Below are 24458 nucleotides of genomic sequence, written 5' to 3'. Positions count from 1 at the left end.
TATTAAAGTAATAACTACCTTAGTAATAATCATCTATCTAAAAACCAATATATATTAGTTATCAGACAGATAGATATTGGATAATTAAGTTAGGTTTTAGCTTTCTTAGTTCCGTATTCTAATTCGTATTTCACGTTAGATTCTTGTCTTGGCCGCTGCCAATGCTCTGCTGTGCTATGTCAAACATCACATAGAAAATAATATTCGAAACTAGATTTTAGTTTGACTAAAATCTTTTGTTTTAGTTTTAAAAACAAAATTAGTCTTTAAAAGCTTTTATCCTAAGATTTAGACGGCTTAAATTTATTTGTACTGATACTTAGGTCGCTAATATAATGTCTTTATCTCAAGGTTTCCGCCGAACAGCTAATTCGTAAAACCACACCTGTGACTCAGCACTTGTAGTTCACAAGCATCGCCTCGTCTATTTGCTTAGAAATATAACAATATATGTAACATAGCTACCCGATAATTACTTTACATCCACCGAATGTAACAGCGGTATTAGTTGTGAACAGTTTAAAAAAAACCAAATTGTAATTGAAAAATAAAATTAAAAACCGCTGATTAGGTTGTACCCTAATCATGCACATTGGTCTGGCCATAAATACTGTTACAATTGAAAATTAACAAAATTACATTTGAATTTAGAATCTGTCATTTTTATATCATTGTTCATTGATTTTTTTCATGTTGGCGTCAGTACATTGTACAATATTTTTCGATATTACAATGGAGTGTGGTGATAAAGAGAACCGAATCGCTGTGATTGCACTACTCAAAGTAGGTATAGGGCCAATTGGTATCTGGTCTCAACGTTTAAAGAACTGTATTTCAGCCAATGGAGACCACTTTCAATAAGCATTTTATATTTTAAATTGTTTTATACTTATGTACTTTATGTACTATATATATATATATATTGAACTAATACAATGTAAAAGTAAAACATGTTATATGCAATAGAAAAAAATAATGTTTTACTTTGTTTCAGTATTTATGGCTAGACTAGGTCTCAATACATTATCATGTGTTGTTAAAATAAATATACATATTTTTATTTTACTTATGACATAGTTTCATATTGCATCTCATTTTGATGATGTTTATATTACAGTCAAGTAGGTCATCAGCCTATTAGGTTATCACATCGTCGATTTTTGGTTGTAAGACATGTCATTTGCACCATGATGTATCTATATAAACTTCTCCACAGGGCACGAGTTAAAGATGAGATAATCTATCATTTTCATATACAAAGAGAGAAAATAAAAGTGCTTTTTTGCCGAATTTATACAATTCAGGCAAAACGTTTTACATAATTAACAAAGTGGAAAAAATTCCAAGACCAATAAAAATACGAGTCGTTAGTCAGGGGTTATTTCATCCGACACTAACGCAGTTGCAAGAAGTGGGGGCGTTTAGTACGGGCTGTTGGGTATATGCCAGGGACACGCAGTAGAGATAATATTATTTAAATTACTCCTGCAGTAATTAACCATTTTCAAATGCGGTATTGTGGATAAAATACTCATTTTAAGAATGTCGTATGTTAAGCTGTCGCGTATGGGCATAGATTTATTCAAAAGGATGATGTACTCAGCGATTAGCCGGCGCCTGAGTCTGTCTTAGTGTAGGCAATAGAGTGTAAAATTATGGAAATTGTGTGAGTCTTTTTTTAAGTGAAACTTCTTTATCGGCGATGGGATAAAAATTATCGGCACATTTGTCGGTTACGCGTCACATTTTGCCGTTACGCGCCATCATTTTCTTGTCCTTACCATGGTTGATTCATAGAGATTCGATAACAATGATAGTTATAGTTATATTACAATTAATGAAATTCTGTAATAATCTTAGTAGTAATATGCTAAAATGTAATTGTATTATTTGCATTCATGTCTATGATAAAAAAGCCTTTTGTTAAAGTTTATCTAATTTAACTTTATTTAACCAATTTCTGTAAAGTTCCATATAGTAGATGATTTTTGGAAAAATAAGGTCATAAAGAAGTTTCCCTTCTTTCGTGTGTACACTAGTACACGCACACATTTTTTTATTATGTAACAGTTTTGAAAAGGTAGTTTGTTGAAATTAACGCTTTGTAAAGAAACATTTATTATTAATATATAAGTAAAGCAAAAAAAAACAATTGGTGTATACACAATATAAGTTCAAACCCACGACACACTAACGAAGCCGGCACACTAATCACATACCCTTAGCTAAAATAAGAACCGAATATAATGGCACAAACATCCCTTATATCGGAGCGAGTGGCAATGGCAGTGGACCAGTTCCGAATACGCCTGCGAAGGTTTTTGCGAATGAAACAGCGTACGATGCCGGCATGATATATTCTTTCTTCTCTAAGCAATAGACTACATACGTGGAAAATGAATTAGGAATATAGTCTTTATTTAGCTATTTAGATATAATATTTATGTATGTATTTATTTTAGAGTGGTTGCCAGGAAGAGATTGGCTGATAAGTGACTGAAAGCAAAAATTGACACAATCACGTTGACGTGTTGCATTACAAAACTATCGATTTATTTATTAGAGAAATACATATATTATCCAGACAAATTATGCCAATACAATAATTTTGAAAAGAATAAAATATAATAAAGACATAATATACACAATATCGCTACTGTGAATACTCTGCGAACACATAAATATGTCGATAGTGTCGGAGACAGCATTCAGTAGGCATAACGTCTTATTTGTATAGACTAAACTAAAACTAAGATGTGTCAATGTTTATCTTCATGCACTTCAAAGTATTCAGAAATATAATTAGAGAGCCATAATTAACTAAAATGCACGCAAAACTGTATACTTCATAAGGAAAATTGACTTTGACAGGAGATTTGACACATTGAAATTCCATACGCTCTTAAAGATACTTCACTGTGATGTGATTTTATTGAAACTAAAACGAACGTCAAAACTCTTTAATATGTCAGACGATTTACACATAACCGTCTTAAATAGGAATGAAGCTATTTCCTTTTTAAGTTTAGACCATTCTTGTTTCGCACAAGGGTCTGCGTGTTGCAACTTCGATGCATGCAGTCTGATTAAACAATCCTACTTAATAAATTTTGCATAAATATAAATGATATATTGTATTTCAAAGCACTGGCTGTTTGAAAACTGATTCTGATGTGTTCCTATTGTATTAGATGACTTTATATATCTCCAACCTTATAAAAAAAATATAAAATATATAACAACACAATATAAAAAATTATGGAAAATTGAATTTCGACTGTAGTTAAATTACATAAAGTTTTATCTTTGGTGTATCATTGGAACCCCATCATGGCTATAGGCCTCCTCCAACTTACGTACAATAAAAGGAAACAAATGTATTAGAACGCAATATCTTCTACCACTCAAAAACCTTTATAGATAGTAAAGAGTAAATATTTAAATGTAAATGACAATAAATATATATGTTATGTTCTTTAGTAAGCCAGAAGGGTGGCAATTGAAATGCATATTCACTCCAAGGCTGTTTAATTTCATCTGGGTACAAGTTGTAGCGTAGTATGTATTCGATGACGCCACGCTTATTAATATCGTAGTAATAATTAAAGGTTATATTAAAAGTGAATTGCTTAGATTATAATCAAAATTTATTTTATTTATTTAAAATTATACTTATAAAAAAACAAAAAAAGCAGCTTACATAAGTAATAAGGCAACAGGCGACCTTATCGCTAACAAGTACAGAGCTTGTGGCGATATTGTAATTAATTTTGCTAATATATATAGTAGTATATATCCTACTTGCTCTCTGATTCAAATAACATTGGTGTAGTTGATATTTTAAGTGCCTCCTATACTCGATGTATAGGATTTAAAACTGTAACGTTTTAAAGAAAATATAATCGATTTTGGAAGTGTTTACAAAAACTGAAACAAAACAAAATGTAACTTTACCCTGGCTTTCAAAGCTCGTCCAAAATATTGTGAAAGCTTCGATCGTGGTGAAACAAATTGCCCTAATGAGAAAAGTTGGATAGCTTTCGTAAGATTGTGTCAACACTCAAGTTTTCAGACACCGGACAATAAATTCAAATGTTTTTTTTATATTTCCTAAGTGTTTCGTAACGAGCTAATTTAACGGTATAACAACCTATTATGATGGCTTAGTAATTAATTCTTAAAACGATGCCTTTAAATTCAAAAAGTATAAAACGAGGAAAATTTTCCTTTAAGGTTATTTGTTCTCACCCTCATATATTCAGTTTTCTATACACCATATATACTATTCAGATACATTTAATACATATAAATTCAAATACATTTCTCACAGTCACAGGCTGGCGAGCTGTACAGACTCATTTATTTAGTAAAAACATATTTTTTCAACCCTGACGTTAAATTATAATACACTATTACTTTCACTATTATCGAATATACTTAAAATTAACAATACATACCATTAAATCTGTAATTTTCTTATTAAAGTTTGAATCTGATTAATAACTCAGCAGAAGATATCAATGTGGCTAAGGAAACCTGCATACACTATTCAGATGAGTAAAATAAAAACTGGTTTCGGGTATAATTTCACTACATTTCAAACCTACAAGCCTATGAGCTTTAAAAAACACTCAGACGGTAAAAAGCGCGGTCTAAAAGCTCCTCATTGACGTTACGGTACAACTGAGTACTCGTTTAAAGTGATTCCTGCCGACCCAATTTGTTACATCGTTAATTTTTACATTTTATATAAAATTACCGATGTAAGTTATTTATTAATATTAATACGTGTGATCCACAGTTGAGCAGACTTACTCTGTTTTATCAAAAGCGATTTCGATCACAATTCCGATTTCATTATCAAGTTATCAGGTGCCATGTTTCTGTCAGGATTTATGGATATTTTTATTGGCTCCCTGTGTGAATTTATTATTGTAAACGTTTCTAGAGAAAGCCCTGCTTGTTTTAGCAATACACAATAGTTATTACAATTTCAGTATAGAAATTTTGTGCCCCTTTGGCGTTGGCATTAAAAACAGACATGACACTTGCTTCTGATTCGGATTCGTATTGTATGTAAAAAGTATGGAACAGTTTTTTTTTGTGTCACGGGGTAAACGGGCAAAAGACTCACCTGGTATTGAGTAATACCGCCGCCTATGGATGCCTACATTGCCAGTTCCAGGTCTTTAAATAGATTTAATTAAATACAAACGTGTAATGTTAAATGGTTTCACTGGTTTCAGTTAGACTTTCCTTCGTTTCTTTCGTTTACTATGTGATGAAATGAGACAGATTGTTAAACATTAAATGATTAACGTTTTATTAGTCGTTCTTCGTTCTACTCTGCCTTATTACAATAAAACTGGAAACCCGATTTGAAGGTTTATCTAAAGTTTTTAAAATACAAAATAATCTGCCTAGAACATTTCTAAAATTGTAACAGAATTAGTTTTGTATTTATTAAATTTAAAATATTTTACTACTTGACATACAAAAATGTTATAATTTGAGTTGACTTATTTATTCATTAGAAATGTGCCAGCACAAAGCCTGGTTCGAATGTTAGTCCTTCTAATCCCTGCTCTTCCTTCATTTTATATCGCATTGTTTTTATTTTCGCAGTGAGGGGCTGTTTTCGTTTATTTACAAAAGCTTCTAGGTGTGTTTGCTTTTGTTCCCGTAATTACATTGTTACTTTGCACCTGTCACCTTCAGATGATGAATTTTAGAAATTCAAAGAACATTTTTTATTAGATTACTCTTTGTGAAGACAGGGCCGTAGCTTAAGACATCTGTGGTTACAGTTGAAGTAATAATTTTAATTGATAAAAAGTACATAAATTATAGTGTACGTATTAGTCTGTTGTATAATTTCTTTATTATTGACAATAAGGTTACTGTAATCTTTAGTAGTCTGTGAAATGGTGATCTGTGTGACACTTACCGAAATTATATTTAGAATTAATTTTAAATTATGTTCGTAAGATATGACGAATAAATACAAATAAGTAGTTATTTTTTTTAGTTTTTATTAATTATAATATAAACAGATATTACGAAAATAACTAATCATTTGCATACAAACTTGAAAAATAAGTTTAAGTCGATACTTAACGTTACGTATGACTTTCAAAGTTGTATAAAAAACTGTGATATTATTTACTTAAATAAAAAAGTAAAGGAATAAAATACTTGTTTGTTTTTAGAACCAATGTGATTCTACTATACGAAAATGTAAGGCTAAAATTAATCATATAATTCATTGTGTTGTGTATTTATTGATAAAACTAGGAGGGCTTCCTTGAAAAATGAGAGTTCTTGACCACTCTATTTCGGTACTTCGATTAATGGGATAAGGACACGCAAGCTTTGCATAACGTTACTACATATACTATTTTTTACTCTGTAATGTACAAATAAAAACCTATCTCTATAGAATAATTGTAGTAAACAGAAAGTTAAAATTACTTGTTTTGGCCTTAAATGACTGTAATTTTTTTTAAATTATGTAAAATAATTATAAGTTTATATATAGCTTCAATCCGGTAAAAAAAGTGTTTTCTTTCAATGTGTAAAAGCTATGTTAACAAAAGACAATACTATGACTGTATTTGTTCCTTGATTGTTTTGTCTTATAGGCTAGTGATCAGCCTACTGTGCCTGACACACGCTGACCTGATGTTTAGGTCTCAGACGAGCTGGTTTCCATACATTGTTTTCCTACAACGTATGTAGCACGTAGATATATCCATTCGTGAAAATTTTGTATGACTCAGGGTTGAGAGTAGCCTAGCCATTGGTTATTACATATATAACAAAACACGGGGACATTAAAAATAAATAGATGGCGCCAAACTCAAATGCGGTCACATTTTCGCGGCAAATTGAACGGAGCCTCGCTGCTGTAATAAAACCTAATTGTGTGTGTGTTCATTAACGAGACAAGCGTCGCCAAACGATTGATAAAACTCTTTTTTCCGGTAGAAATATTTCAGGCTCTTTGAGCTGAAAGAAGTTAACGTTGAGTTGAGTAGATAAAAAAGCAGATTCATTCATACTTTAATAATTCAATTAAATTTAATAATATTAAAGTCCGTTAACTTTACAAACTTTAGAGCATAATGTAGGCATATAAAATTTGTTTTTTGTCAATTTCTTTTTGGTTTTTACTTTTTGCATTTTTCTTGTTTATAGTACGCTTTATACCACGTATGGCAGTATTAATATATATGAATTGCTAGCTGCCCCTGCGAACTTCATTTCTCCTTAATGTGATTTTACTTAGCCTACCTTTTTAGTACATACCGACAGGGAACATTGTGCTATGCTACCCCAGAGACTGTAAGGTTTTCCGGAAAGGAAACTTTTAGGTTTTTATGTGAATTTTTCTCTATATAAACCTAAGAGTTTAAGTCGTTAGTTTATAATTAATAAATTAAACAAATCGGATAGGAGAGGTGTGAAAATTAAGGGTAGTATGTATGTATCATTCAAAAATTTTGTCTTTATAATAAAAATAAAAATGTAGGGGTGGACCACCCTTTACATTTAAAGAAAGAAAAATAGATGTTGTCCGATTCACAGACCTAACCGATGTGCACACTAGATTTCACGAAAATCGGTCTAGCCTTTTCGGAGGAGTTTAATTAGAACCACCTTGACACGAGAATTTGATAAATTAGATAAATAATAATGATTATGTCAGATACATAATTGAATTTGCTCATTTCAGTATGAACTGTAACATAATTTTGTGTGGTCCCTCCGTTTATTCTAGTTTAACTCTAATTAAACATACATCGTGATGTTATTTTTACAGAAAATTGGTAACAGCAAAAGATCGTGTCAAACGAATTTCGAGGTTTCTGAAGAGGGATTTCCCTTATAAAGTTCATAGCTCAAGCAACAAAACATAAGTGTATTTTGTCTGGTGAGAAGTGGAATCAATTTCAATGGCAAAAACGTTGGGGTTCGTAATCACATTAGTGGAAGTGAGGGCTATGCTTTATCACGCGCGAAGGGCTGTGAGTGCCGGCTCTCTTGACGCCCTCAGACTATACATATTAACTATTGAGGATTAATAACTACGAGTACATAGGTTTATTGGCTTTCCTGTTAGAACGAGCGAGAAAGTAGAAAAATGATTTAAGATTTTGTATAATTAACTTAAATTGACTAAGGTACAATTTTGGTTTGCAAATGAATTACTCGTATCTACGACATATTACGTTTTAAACATAAATATTCTATCTGTTTGTCTCGTATTTATGGTTAAATCGTAGTCAATAATAATAATAATAAAAAATCCTTTTATTAAATTAACTAATTAATAGAGTACATGGTATTGAGGATTTGTTTTCACGTATAAGTTGAGTGGATCACGCAGTTATATTTCAAAATTTGTAAATATTAAATTTCAGAGCTTGCAAAAGTTCAATATGGATTCAAAGAATATTGAAATCAAAGCTAAATTATTTGATAAAATGTTTCAGAGTTCAGGAACGTTTTAATGGTAATTCAATTTACTGTTGGGCTCTCAAACGTTTGATGTAATCTGCGGAAAAGTAGGACAAGCCATTTTTATCAAATGTCATGGTAGTCAGCAGGTTGATGATATTAACAAATTTCGTAGTACGTTTCAAGCGGTTCATTTGCCAATTAGATTTTTTTAGCTTGCGCCTGTAACTTGATTTTTTTAATATAAAAATAAATATATTTTTAGGGCAATAACCTTACAGTAAGTAGCTATTGTGTTTTGTTCTTATCAATAAAGTGATAATTATAAAATTAACAAGACAAGTAACACTTGGGTTTCTTTTTACGCTTTTTTCCCAATCGTTTATTAATTAGTTATAAGTAATACACATTCACTAAAGTCGAAACTTAATTTATTATTATTATTACTAAAAAGGAACATTTAACCTTCTAAGAAATTTTTCTTCTAAGGAATCAAGTGGTTTTGTTTTAAATATGTATGAGTCCGATGTAGACAATATAATTTTAAAGATAACACTAATAAGTGTACGAAAAAGCGTGATAGCTATTGTTTGTGATTTATTTACTAGTTTTCATTGCTGCATAGGTTATCTGCCTCAATCACTTTTATACGGCCCAGGCCAACGTAAATAACATAAAGTAGAGTCCATAACTTGGTACTTAGTGTTAAGACTGACCGTATACAAAAGAAAAAAAAGAATTTGTCATACGAGAGACATACGCTCTAAGTCTTGTTAACCATAACATTAAAAACTTCGCTTAGTTGGCAATGACAATGTTAAGAATACTCATTTTCAAATTAAATTTTAATTACTTCAAAAGTCTTGAATTTAATTTATGTTTTTTTATGTTTAATGTACTATACATTTGCAGTGCATGACTATGATTTATATATTTTAGTCGGGAAAATAAATAAGTCGAAGTCAAAAATGATTTATTCATATATATACATTAAATGCTTCTAATTTTACATTAACTGCCAGTTCTCAAATCAAGGGCGTAGAACCGAAGAGAAGAACTGGCAATAAACTCTCCGCCACTCTATTTAATGGCTAAGTTTTTATTTTATTACACAACGTTTATAAGGAGCTGCAACCATTACACCATGTTCCACATGACATCTTAAGTAATAAATAATAATAAAATAAATAAAAAACAAAGATTTGTCTCAGATTGTCAAAGATCCTCTATCAGCACTATCAGCAGGAGGCATGGTGAAATAAGGGCAAGTACTTACATTCTCGTGGGAACAACACGCAAGAGTTGGGTAGAGTAGAGTTAGGTAGAGTAGATTTGAGTAGAGTTGGGTAGAGAGAGTTGGAAAACGTAGAGTCGGGTATGACATGACATTGATACAGCAATAGTATTTTACTCACTCAGGTCTTCACTTAATCTCTGAACGCTTTAAAATATTCTCCTTTAATCAGATATATATGCTTTTACATATCACTGTCCACAAGCAAACCCATCCCGCCTAATAAATTGCACTCTTGTATGAACTTTCAAACTACATGTCTTTTTCTGGAACCCGGAAAACGCCCTCGCTATTTATCAAAAGTAATAAAGTTAACCAACATTCCCCAGAGTCTAGAATATTTATGTGTATATATTATAGTCAGAACAAATTTTATTATTTAAAGTATTATTTAAAATTCTGATATTTAACATCATCTCAATAGTTTGATATAGTGTAGCAGGGACTGAAAAAAACTAAACTACGCTGTTTTATTAATGATTTATTATAATACTCATTTCTCAGAGTCTAGGAAACATGTGTTTATTACTGCCGTTCTTCGAATATTAATACTAACTATATATGTATATATATGCCAAAAATCAATCTGGAACTGTTAGAAAAAACACCTTTTGTATGGCTATTAAGGTTTACAATAATTTAACAAAAGAATTAAAAGATCTTCCGACTAGAGTCTTTAAAAATCGACTTGGTGAATACACCAAGTAAGAACTTAATAAATGATTATTTGCGTGAAACACTGTAGTTCATATAAATTTAATAACATATGTACGATACAAATAATATAAGAACTGACCAATTTTAATATGACTAATAATGTAAAATGTAAAACTCCTTTAAAGACAAATTTGCGCGGCATTGTATGTGGCAGAATATGCGAAATTAGTATTGTACCACCTTTTTGTACCATATTCTTGCAATAAATTATTATTATTAATAACTATGTATACATAGTAACCTGTAGGTTTATACGAGAATTTAAAAAAAACCCTATTTCGCTATTGATGTCTCACAATTATTTCCGCACTTGAAATGCCTTTGATAATCAAGACATAAAAATAGTTTTACAATAGTTTATGGTTTTTTTTGTCCATTTAGCAGTTACTTAATTATTAAAGGACCAACGGTGATTTTTCAGAGTCTAGGGGATGTCTCTCATCCGTCAAATGAAAGGGGAAGTGCCAACTGCGATGATTGAAGCGAGCCAATTAACAAAACCCTTCAACAGGCTTTCCTTATTGGACTGAATTCAAATCAGTCTTGTTAGAGCTCTATAGTTATTTTTTTTTAATAATATTTTTATGATATGCTTATATATATTTATTGCATTACCTTACTCAATGTTTTACTTAACCAACTTGCCTAGTGCCTGAAAAAATATTTTTCGGGTTTCAATTAGGGAAACACGTCAACACAGTATAGCCGCTAATTTTAACAAAAAAAGTGTGCGTGTACTAGTACAAGTACGAAGTCCTTATTTTTATTGGTTAAATAAAGTTAAAATTAGATAAAGTTTAACAAAAGGCTTTAATTATCATAGACATGAATACAAATAATACAATCATTTCGTTTTACCTCATAACTACTTAGATTATTATAAAATTTAATAATTGTAATTCGAATCTCTTAGAATCAACCGTGGTAGGAACAAGTAAAAAAATGGCGCGTTACGGAAAAATGTGACGCATAATCGACGCGTGACCGTTTTTTTTCCAACGCCGATAAAGATCTGCAATAAAATTAAAATAAAGTATCGTCACAGTTAAAATGAAATAAAATTATACAGGTAGGTTATTTAAGAAAAATTACTAGTAGTACTAAAAATAATATTTCAACCATTACATTGAGTTTTTACAGAATTTCATTAATTGTAATAGAATTATAGTAATCATTGTTATCATTATTATATATTTTTGTTATTAATCTCTTCGAATCAACCGTGACAACGGAAAAATGTGACGGTATTTTTTTTAGTGAGTGAATTAGTGACTGAGTCAAATGTATAACTACATATTAGGTCTCAAAATCATCTCCAACACTGCGTAAGGTGTGTTCATAAGCCGTTCCTATCTACTTTATTATCTAAGTTAATATTTTTAAAAACTATTTTTGTTATTTCAACTGTTTTCAACAAGCCTGAGTGCATGAGTGAGTGTGTGGGTGCACGTGAGTGAGTGAAATGTGTAACTACTTATTAGGTCTTAAAATCATCTCTAACACTGCGTAAGGTGTCTTCATAAGCCGATCCTATCTACTTTACTATCTATTTTATAATTCTGTTCGGTAGTTTCGGAGACTTCAATTTATAATATGTAAGGATGTGATACTTCGGAAATCTAAACAAACTACTTCTTTTTTATAGCACTAAACTTTAAAAGCTTACCTTAACTACTATTTTTTACATTTGTTCCGACATAAAGATGAAAAGATAAAATGTCGCTCGAATTTCAAAAGGTAATCAATCTCACTCCATAATAATTCATTTGGAAAATTATTTTTCCATTCAAATTTACTTCCTGATTTGTCCTGATTGTATCCGGATTTGACTTTTGAAATATTTTACAATAAAGCATTATATAAATAAAGTTATTATTGCGGAAAAAGTGCCAGATATGTTGTATTTACTACATTAATTGATATTTAAAATATGTGTATAAATTCATAAAATTAATTCAATAAAATCAATATACCTAAATTATACAAATTAAACACAATCTTAATTCTAAATATAATCAAATTGTTTTTTTTATTAGACACGACCAAAAACAATTAAGCATAATAATGACATAAAATAATATACGATTGTCATTTGTCATAAGATTCTGAAGCTTGAATACGATTTTCCAACATTTGCCAAACTTTCCAAAGACATATCTCAAATACATCCTTTTAGACGCGATCATTTATATTGCAGACGTATGACTAAACCGTTTCTATAGACGACTCGATTGCCCCTCACAAGGTACTTAGACGGAGAATTTTACTAGGTGTATGAAGGAAAGTCGCAATTGTAGGTGAACGACTATGCGATAGAATGTTCTTGACTGATGTTAGAGACGTTTTCAGATATAAAATTTAAGTATTTTTTACAAAAGTATACTAACAACAGAAACACACAAATTGAAGAACAGTTTCTAAATTAAAAAAAATAAGTTTACATTATATACATATAAATATTTATTTTAAAATACATAACATATTCATCTGTCATTTGAAAAAAGTAACGTTATTTGAACCTAACTAAGTTTTAAGCTTTTAACAATAATTGTTTAGCGGGAATCGAAACTTGGTATTTCAGCAATATATGTTATTACTACTACTAGAAGTTTATTATATTTTTGACCTACATAGGAACATGAAAACGGTCTTAAAAGGGCAATTTGCCTTCACTCTACATACTTTTATTCTTACGATACAAATGTTTTACAGTATGTAAATCGTTTACTGTTTTAAATAATTCAAAGTTAAAAAATTTACTATAAATTCAAATATATCTATCTCATTTCTATTAAATTATTAATCTATAGTTAAAATGGTTAACTAACCTAAGTTTTAATACACAGTTTTTCATTCAAACCTTGAATTGTACTTAGTATAAAAAAGCAAAATCCTTGGTATTAAAAAGTCGTAACTAACATATGCGATATTCAAAAAATGCGTTAACATTTCACGCACCCAAAAACAGCCGCATTTACATGAAACTTGATAAAGGATTTATTTAAACGACCTCCACGCGTTTTCACTTCAAATTTTAACTTGTCACATACCTACCTTGTCTAACGAGTGGTTTCACATTCATTTTTTACATTTCAGTGTTAGACTTATGCGTGTTTGAGAGCGACCCCTCAGCTACCGGCAGGTTGCAATGTTTTCGAGTATCATTGAATGAGTGCCGTCTCAACGCATTTGTTACAAGCCAGACTGTTGTTTTAAGGTGGTTTTCATGGGGAATAAAACAGTATACAGCTTAGACAAAACCTTGGAGACGCGACAACTCATTGTATTGTTTATGCCGTTTCTATAGAACCCGCTATTATCTTCGCACTGAGGCTAAACCAAATGCTACACATATGTATATAATTATATAATATTTAAAGCGCTTAATGATAAGCCTGACTGAATAGATTATTAATTAAGTTTGACTTGAAGTTATTATAAACTTGAACTGCGTGAGAAAGATAAAGTTGTAGCACAAAGTTTTAAAGTTATCAAGACTATATTATTTTATATTAAACAGTGAAACATACCTATTGAAACGCATGTTTATCACCTCACTAACACTAAGGCTTTGCATTCATACACCACGTCTTAGTAGTCTATCAGTTTTCTGACATGCACTAATGCGCAGTGTTGGCCTAGTGGTTTTGACGTTCATCTCCGAAGTCGTAGGTTCAATATGTTGCTGAGCACCAAATTACATTTTGTTTATGTAGACATGTTTATTTAACACTCGCTCGTACGTTGAAGGAAATCAGCATGAAAAAGATCGAGATCATGTGTCAGGCTGATAACCTATTAGAAAAACAAAGGGTTACAAAAACCGATTCAGAAACCTGAGGCACTGAACTAAAACGTAGCGTAATAGCTTTTATATTATATTTGATACCTTTTTTTAAATTCCTAGGGTGAGTATAGAAGTCTTACAACAATATAATAATGCTATAACACCAGATACACGATAATATTTCCAAGAACGTAAATATTTCTGAATCGTCTATAAATGTACTCGTATTATCGTTGCAACGTTCCTATTGTGCTGTTCTGGTAGTTCCCGACAACTGCTCAACGCTTTCAATAAAAAGTATAAGAACTGGAAACTTCTTTATCAATATGTACAGTTCGGAGATCTTTGCCGAGTTTAAATTGCCTGCGCGCTTGTTAACATAGTTTATATTTTATTATATATTCATAATTATATACCTCTTTTACTTACGAAATACATTTTTATCAACAAGTTCAACTAATCAGTAATGCTCTATGAAAATTAGCAATAAATAAATTTTGAGGAGTTATTATATTAAAAAGTTTCTTCCCATCTTTTTGACACTCTCCTTAATTTCCAATACGACCGGTTCCACGATCTGTAGCGCTTTTTGTGTTACACAGTAACTTCCAAAAGCGACACCAACAGCGATCCTGATTACTACAATACGTTTTTGTTACGTATATTGAGAGAACAACGAACTTGCATACAATAAACGTCAGTATCGTTGTAACTATTAAAGTTACATAGTACACGGTCGGGCGCAGGTCGTCCATCTTGTATGCAATTCCATGGTGTGCCTAGCAATTGTCACTTTAACTAATTCTTCTTTTTACTTTATATTATTATAAATATTTAATTAAGTGTTATAACGCTTTAGCATACAAAAGCTAAAGTGAGGTTATAAATTGCTCACAACTAAAACTATTTTCATATGTTCGTCGAAGGTTACTGACCGCATATATGTTTTCGTAATTTTATTAAAATCTCCGATATATATACCATAGGAAATAATATTAACGTATATCGCCATCATTAATTGCTCTGGACTGAATGCTTGTTCAGCTTTCGTTCGGAACTAGGCGGACATTACAAGACGACCCCTCGAGAGTTTCGCAAATAAATACCGTCGTAGGGTAAATAGATGTGATTGAAGCTGTCTTATTGTATGTACTCTTCATGTCGTATGTTAAAACCAATTTACATAATATATACTTTAATATAGTGGGAATAATTTACATAGCTATGGCGTATGTCTTGTCTTAATGTTTTTATATGTACGCGAGTAATACATTTATAATTAATAAAACTTTTTTGCTATTGATTGATGCTTTTCGGCAATGGAGTTAATTCTTATCTAAAGCTTGTTTTTTTTTTGAATTATGAGGCATATATATATGTTATAGATAGATCTAAAAATCGACGGCGAGTGTCAGGCACAGAAAACTGATCTAATTTCCTACGAAAGAGATACAGAAAAGTCAGATTCAGACCTAAAAATGTTGTAGCGCCAAGGGTTTCACTTAAAAGTACAGTTTTCATATCCCGTAAACATTAGTGAGAGGTTATACATTTATAAATAAACCGAAAAAAATATCGGAAAAGATTTGTTTGTAAAAAAGTCATTAAATAAAACATAACGCTTTCGCATTCGTATCGTCATGACGTGTTTTATTAATGTGAATATTTGCTATTTGTTATATGGAGTAGAGGAGCTATATCTCAAAGTTTACCCAAAACTGGTTAGCAATATTAATGCTCTGTACGTGATAATCTTACGAATGTCGATTGTGTATGACGTTTAATATTCTAAGCAATAACATTATCTTCAACGATATTATAAACACGAACGCGATATACTGTTGTTTTGACGCGATACGCACGTATTCAGGAACGTACCCACTAGTGCAGTATTGTTCATATTTCTCTCAACGGGTAAGATACAGACTCGAGACTTAGAATTGTGATAATAATAATAATAATAATTTATTCATGACAAATAGGCGACAAAGCCATATATCGCTAGTCGAAACACTAGGGAGTTTCTGTGTTATGGGTAACAATTAGTCAGTGGTATGTTACATGTTTAAAGTAGTTTTTTTAAGAAAGTATCTTTAATTTGACAACTATTCAAACACAAGTTTTATAGGACATTAAGTATGTTTGAGTGTGTGAGAATGTATTTAAGAGTTGTTATAAGCGTGCGCTGTGTCTGTGTTACGGTTTTGGCATCTCAGAATCATGCCATTATACGTAGTAAGGCTTCTGTAGATTCGAAATCTAATTGAGCTAGTGTAATTTCTATGGGATTTGTGTGTTTGAATCTGGATAGTTAAACTATCTCAAAATCCATAGATTGGGAAATTGTTTGTCCCAAACGTATTGAATGTTAACATACAGTATATGTACGTAAGACGAAATACGACGTCTTTAGTCAGAACTCTGAATCTGAAGGCATTTTCCATCGATGATTGTTTGTAAGCAAATAAGTCAGCCTTCTATGCCTGGACGCTCACAATGTTTTTCTTCAAGCAAAAAACAATCGGACCAGGGACCAGCCGAGGTCCGAATCAACAAATAAGATATATAGCTTTTTGTGTGACCAATAGATGAAAACTGATAGAGATGAATGAATTCTATTGTTTTATTGAATTATGCCAAAAGTGTCAAGTATACAATTAAAATAAGAATAATCGCACAAAACCTAAAACTGAGCTGTTCAAACATGTTTCAAGTGTCTTTTATATATTTCGTCCGTACACTGACCGCTACAGGACGCGCCCTGAATAATATTACTCGAACGGATTTATCTTCGTAACATTGTAAATTGTGTTACTTTTCCGCCACTCTGAGTTACTAAACTTTATTCCACAAGGACTATTTATGACCTGTATCACAAAAACGAGGCCATAAAATCGTTCAATGCTATCAAGTACTATTTTTTACAATGTTGCGGTTGCCTTATTACCACCTTCGTAGATCAGGTTAATCAATCAAAACGAACATAATTTATTCATGTAACTCACACTTAAGAACTCTCTGCTACTCTTTAATCGCCAAGTATTTTATTAGAAGATGTAGGGAGCAATACAACTTTGTTTCTGACATGTATTTTTTTAATTATAAAATTATACTGTAGGTATATATTTATGTACGATATAAACAAGAAGATATGGTGAAACAATTGTTTTTTAATGCTCAATTATTGTTTCAGACGTAGAAGGCTTAGCTAAATGGCCACTTACTATAACAAATGGGTATTGGAACAATATATGTTAGGGGATGCGGGACTTCATCGTAGAAATTTATTTATTATGCAATATATAAGTAAAAATGCACTGGGTACAACAAACGGGTCTTAGATTTCTGATAAGAAAATTGTTTGTTTTTTCTAATAGGCAAGTAGATAGCTTTCTGCGCCTGACACACGCCGTCAATTTTTTGGTTCTAAGGCTTGCTAGTATCCTTACGTGCGTATGATTTTTTACCGTAAAAGCGAGTGTTAAATACTCACATAGAAAGCCGGGAATTGAATCTTCGGGATGAGAATCGCATCTGACACCTCTAGGTTAACACTGCAAAAATAATAATTATATCCATAGCTTTGGTCGTTTGCGATAAGAGTACTTAGCTTTTTTCATTTCGTCGTTCTATTAGAAACCTACCCAAATTTAGAAACGCGTATTTAATGTGATTGTAGACAAAAAACATTTCTAAAAGCTTTTTAAATACAAATAAAACCCAACAGAATACGACATGCTACATTTAAAATCAATTCATTGAAAATGCGATAAAAGTAATAAATGCCAAAAACAGTTATTCGTAGTTCCACGTCTTTCTTTTGAACGATTATGATTGATGGTCCCGCGTTGATGTTGACATTTTTGAACCTGGAAATATGTAAATTTCTATCGGGAAATGCATTTTTCTTGTCCGCTAGCTTGATTGATAAAATGCTTCAAATTATAATTTTTTTGAATTCATTCTCTTTTTAAGCCAAGCATTTCTTGGAATACTTTGTAGTTAATCCAGCCAGCCGCACACTTATAAGCTAGAAGGTGAGCTAATGTCCATGGCCCGTTTTTAAAATATACAAAATAACCATGATGAGAGGTTTCTAATAAAATTTTAAAAAACCAAAACTTAAATGTAAAAAATAACCTTAACAATGTATGAATGCTTCTCACAGTTATGCCCATACAAAATTTTCCATTTATGACAGGGGCAGTAATAATATTGTATCAAATACGTTTTATTGTTTTTTTTTATTATTTACAACTTTCATCGATATAAAATATATCGATTGATATACCAGATATTACATGAACAAATTCTCAACATACAATTATTAATATACAACTTATTACGTTCCATGAATGGAACTTATCTTGTTAAAACTAATTGCCTCTTATAGAACTCGAATGAAAGTAATAAATAAGATGAATGACCCACTGCAACGATATATTCATCACGATAAGCGCGTCATCAATCTCATTCTTACCACTTGTAAGCACACGCTACCTTTACGATATAATTAAATAAAACTTCGATATTGAGAATTTGCGATAATGAAATTCATTTTAATATTTCGCCCGACACTCTATTGGGAAATCTTTTTAATTTACTAAAGATTTTTTGTCTATATTTATGAAAATGACTTCGCCAATAATAAAAAAGGCTGCTTGAGCCCACGAACATAGGCTTCACAATTTTTCGAGGCTATTCAAGCCTATTGATAAGACTAAAAAGAACAAAACCATTTCAACTAGTGCATAAGTATTAGTGTATTTTAGAAAATAAAGAACACAAGAACAGAGTGCCTTCCATTTATTAGACTGTAAGTAGACACATACTTTTAGTGGAAACTTTCTTATGTTAAATAACCTTATTAATAAATAAGAATGCACTTAATTACTCATTAGTTTTAAGCTAGGCTAGAACATAATTTCCATGATGTCTTTGTAAAGACACATGTATTAAAAAAAAGTAATAAACATGATCAAGCAATGTAGTATTAGTCTCAATAGCGCAATTGCAAATGATTTATAAAAATAAAAGAACCTTATAACATTGTTTTAGGCCGTATTATTCTTAGTCTAAACACTTGATAGAAAGCGGTACATTGTTATTTTCATTGAAACTATGTAAAAATTGTAACCTTGTTTTACGAGCTCCGAGGCAAAATAGTTCGTCTAGTATGTAAATATTGGTAAAATAATTAAGAACGTTTAATAAAAAGTAAACCACAATTTGTTGAACATTTTAAAGGTTATTTTAACATAACTGAAATTATTTCATGACTTTATAGAAATAGAAAAATATTAGGGATGCGACTTTGTATACATACATTTTTTTTAAGTACCTTATTATTTTTAATAATCTATGTAATGTTAAACTAAGCTAAACGGTGTATGAAAAATGTACGACAGTGAACACCTAAATTATACACTAATGACCTACAACATACAAAAGTATCCTATGATTTCCTTAATACATAATAAATACCAGCCAAATAAAATTTACTTGTAATAACTAAAGGCCAACATAAATACGTCTAACGGTTGAAATACAAAGAAATAATTCGATATTACATAAAGTGTGTGTACATCGGCTATGCAATTACCCAAAGGAAAAGGAATCGTAGAAACAAAAATCGACAGTCTCAGACTTAGAAAGACAATCTCCTCGTCTATTAAAAATAAACCCTGCTAAGACAAAGACCCATATAATGTATTATTATCATATGTATCATCGCCATCACATTAATGTAATTCATATCAAAATTATCATATCCACAAGAGCAAGCCAATATTCGAATATGGCTTAGTAGTTATAAACGCAGTTAGCAAACTAGTGTACCATACTGATGAACTAATGACGTTCTGTTAACTCTCGAGTCACTCGCTCCGACATAGTTATCGAAATTGTGTTAAACACTTCGACATGTCCAATGCACAGATATCCTCGTACACATTCAAAGCTTAGAGTTTATTCCTTAGAGTAAAGTCATATACGGAAAAAATCTATTTCAATTCAAATTTATTTTATAATTATTTATAATTGCCGATGCAAAATTATTCACCTCTAAATAAAAAAGTATATAAAAAAAATCAGATATATTGTTAACATTTTTTTTTTTAATTTGGAACTGATCCTGAAAAGTTCAATAAAAAATATGTTTAGTATGGAATTTAAGATACAGGTATCACTTATTCCACCTCATTAAAATTGTAGCGCAGACATCCGTACTTATCGGCAAAGAAGACAGAGGGTGTAGGGCGAGAGGAAAAGCCGGAGTAAAAACTCTGAAAAAACCGGTACTCTTTTAAAATATCAAATCATACAAAATGACTATGGCAAACATAGATAGAAAAAACCAGAAAGGAGTGAAATTGAAATTTGAGGATAGAAATATATCCATGTAAAGCTTAATCAATTTTTTTTCATAATTGATATTCCAAAACAGAAAAAATTCGATTTAATGTCGCGAAACGAAATTGAATCTGTAGAGTTTAATCAATTTTTTCGTTATAAAAATGGTTATTTCTGTAATCGCGCTCGATACCATTCGAACGGATATGAACCTTGTACTTATGCAATAAAACCACGGCGGCGTCGCCCCGAAGCTTATCTCTGCCGAACAGCCCCGCGAATATAAATCTAAAAAATTGATAGCAATTTATATGTTAAACATCGGCCTGAGTGAGATGTTTCGCCTTGTTTTGTATACCTTTATGTATATCGTATCTCATACGTAGAAGCTTCCCAGGTATATTTTTAGTCATAAGTGCTTTTAATTTGCAAATTTCATCGATGAGACGCCAAATTCGAATTAATGTTATATACACAATTTAATTAGGAGTCCGAGAAACTGCACCAATTTAGATAATTCTTTTTTGTGTTTTTTTTTGTCGAGAAAACGTTTGTATAATTGAAATACACTTTCGAATATCACAGTTGGGTGCGTGAGATAAGAGATCTGCAATGTATTGAGAAAATAGTGAAAATACCGCGTGCGTGAACCTCAGATTTCTAATCTAGATTCTGTCTACAATTCTACTAAATATAATAAAAATATTTGCGTAGAACTCCATTTGTGATATGAAGTGTATTTTTGTAAAAAAATAACACTGTAAAAATTTAACTTAAAATATATTTATACTACCATTGTTTGTCAGTAGACAATTAAAATCTAGATTTATGTACTATTTTTAGGATGTACATTGATCGCAATATGCGATATGAATTTGTATCGCATCCACTCAGCTATGAAAATAATGAACTGCGTCCGACAGATTCATCTCAAAACCCGATGAATTCTTTTTTTTAAATCATTGTTCCTGACATACAAAAAGTTTACTAACTACAAACCTACTACCGTAACTTTGTGAGGATTCCATCTGCACCCCATTTTTATGAGTTTTAACATGAATGTTTAGAAAAGTTACTAATATGTAATTGATATAAATGTATATATATAACTAGCGGATCCAACAGACGTTGTCCTGTACGCACGTATTACATACATTTTTTTTTCTAATAATGCAAATGATTCTCGACTCCACTTGAACACACAAAAAAATCATCCATTCTGTCCAGCTGTTTAAATTTTAAATATGAACACATGCACAGAAGATTTATATATACCCGCTGTGTATTTTGCTGTATAGATAAAAAAATGGAGATACCGACTGCCGCGCCATCTGCCGAGCTGATTTGTGAATCTAAACAATACAGGGCGCCACCCACACCAATACAAAAAAAAATCAAAACGGTCCGGCCGTTCAGTGGCATACACACGTACAGTAAACTCTAACTCAAAATAACTTTATTCATATAGATATACACTGGAACGTCAACAAAAAAGATGCTTATTTGATTCAAAATTTACATTTCCTCACAGTTCCCAAGTCAAGGCCGTAGAGCGGGCATGAAACATTCCGCCACTCTTTTTAATCTCTAAGTAGTAGAATTATATATATTTAAAGATGTCTGCTTGTTAATTTGCAAGCACAAACTCTAGGCCTTATAATTCAGTGTTTCAGACAAGAGTAATTTACCTACATATTACTTTTTTCACACACATCTTAGTCGTCATATGCCAGTGTCCAAATGCACGTGAAGAATCAGAGCTAACTGGGAGACTTATATGTATTTAAAACAGGTATGCAGAATTCTAATTCGCTTATACGAAGCGCTGCAGTTAGCTTCTAACTTTATCAATTTGGGTAAACAGCAGTAAATTCAATGCTAGACGAGATTTCTAAGCAGGAAGCATCGCGTTTTCTCTGCTGATTTCACAAAATTACAGTCGAGAATTCGTAATGCCAATGTACTTGCGAAACTTTAGTTTTACATGTTCCGTTGTACTCTCGCAAGCCGGACTTCCTGTCTCTTCATAATAATGCACAACTTTATGTTACTTTACATTTATTATATATAGTAAGTAACAGCACCACTATTTTCCAAATAGTTATTCTATTCATTGATTTTGAGGTCGTAACCACTTAACGCACAGTTCGTCTCGAGTTGCAGTCTTTCCTTATGGCGTGTTGGTTTCATAACGAAAGGCTTTTCACATAACAGAATGTTGAACAACTAGGATTCGAAAGCTCGTTTTCTATCTACAACTAGGCTGATATATATATATATATTTTTGTAATATCAATAAATTTAATAAATAGATATACATTGAGCTTATATGTCCAATTTTTAGGTCGCTGCGGTTTCGATATGAATATAGTGTTTTCGAAGACTTTTATATTTATACAAAGATCCGCCGCGGCTTTGCACTGGGGTCCCAGGAAGCTTGACATTTTGTAACACTTTTAACAACGTTATATTTATTTTAATTAACACAAAACATAAAAAAACATCCCGTAACCATCTTTATGCACCAAACAAAAAAAAACACCTATCATTTGTCTACAATCTAAAAATACGACTAAAGGACTGGCTTATGAACACACCCTACGCAGTGTTAGACCTTCTGAGACCTAGTATGTAGTTACACACTTTATTCAATTCTCTCATTAATTCACTCAATACTCACACATTTGCACTCACACACTCACTCATGCACTCAAGCGTGTTGATGACAGTTGAAAAATCAAAAACAAAAAAAAATTATAAATAAATATATTTTAAGGAATGTGTAATTAGGTTTGTTTTGTAAGAGGTGGGAACTCTGACACAGGTATGTTTTACTAAAAAGGGTTCCCAAATCTTACACATTGTAATGCATATGTACTTAAAATGAATAAACACATTTTTATTTCATTATGTTTTTGTAATTGATCAGGCTTCTGTTACTAACCATGTTGTCGACTTTTTTGGTCAAAGGCCGGCGTGTTTTCTCACTTGTTTTCCTTCTCTGTATAACCGAGTGGTAAATACGCACTTAAACAGAAAAGTAAGGCCTCAGGGAGCAGGCCAACAAAGCCCTACAAATAAAACTGTAAAATTACAAACAAATGTTCATATCGACGGATTGACGCGGCCAAGGACAGTTTTTAATATGTAAAGAAATAAATTACTTTTATTATCAAGATGGGTAAGCGTTAATGCTAATTAATAATATGTCATGTAAATAGAGACCCTTTTCTCATTTATACGACAAGGGTACTTAATACTTACGTTTTGATATAATTTAATCAGTCCCATTCAGTTGAACTTCATTTTCATTTAAATGATAATATAGGGTAAGGAATAAAAATGAAGAAAGGTAAAACGACCCTTTTAAATTACCCTTAAATGTGTTTTTATATAAAGTTGTTTATGGACATATGGTTGGTGTTTAAAACACCGAACCAACTAGATTTTGTCAGAATCACACATTTGTCAGACTGATCTGAGATCTGACATTTGTCAGAATCATACATTTAAGACAGATCGTCATCATAATAATTTTTTGGAATGAAAACCTATACTTACTAAATTTCTTTAACTGATATCAATGATAACAACTTAATTTGTCTGTGACTACAATTTCTTCGTGTCTATGATGAATTAATATTTTAAAAAACGTATTTTAAAACTATCTCGCTGTGTGCATTTTCATTTCTAAAAATCTACGGCATTTCATGACAAAAACATGCCAAATCTATGGAAACTTGCATGAATTGCAAAACGAGGTCGCAAGCAAAAATTAAGGATACCCATTCTTAAAAGGCCGGCAACACACTCGCGAGCTCTCTGGAATTAACAGTGTCAAAAAATGAG

At 31.4% G+C, this 24458-nt stretch overlaps 1 long non-coding RNA gene across 1 annotated transcript; it reads right to left on the bottom strand.

Moving 5' to 3' along the window:
• Positions 1 to 20474: 20474 nt before the first annotated feature.
• Positions 20475 to 24018, bottom strand: LOC123714613. The gene is made up of 3 exons (XR_006754333.1): positions 23874 to 24018; positions 23554 to 23680; positions 20475 to 20542 (listed from the first exon to the last, which is right to left on the bottom strand). It is a non-coding gene; the product is annotated as an uncharacterized LOC123714613 (long non-coding RNA).
• Between the last annotated feature and the right edge of the window lie 440 nt (positions 24019 to 24458).

The sequence above is a fragment of the Pieris brassicae genome, chromosome 9, assembly GCF_905147105.1.
Source record: "Pieris brassicae chromosome 9, ilPieBrab1.1, whole genome shotgun sequence".
Lineage (NCBI taxonomy): Eukaryota > Metazoa > Arthropoda > Insecta > Lepidoptera > Pieridae > Pieris > Pieris brassicae.
The sequence above is the reverse complement of the archived record's forward strand: the minus strand, read 5'-3'. Positions and strand labels throughout refer to the sequence as shown.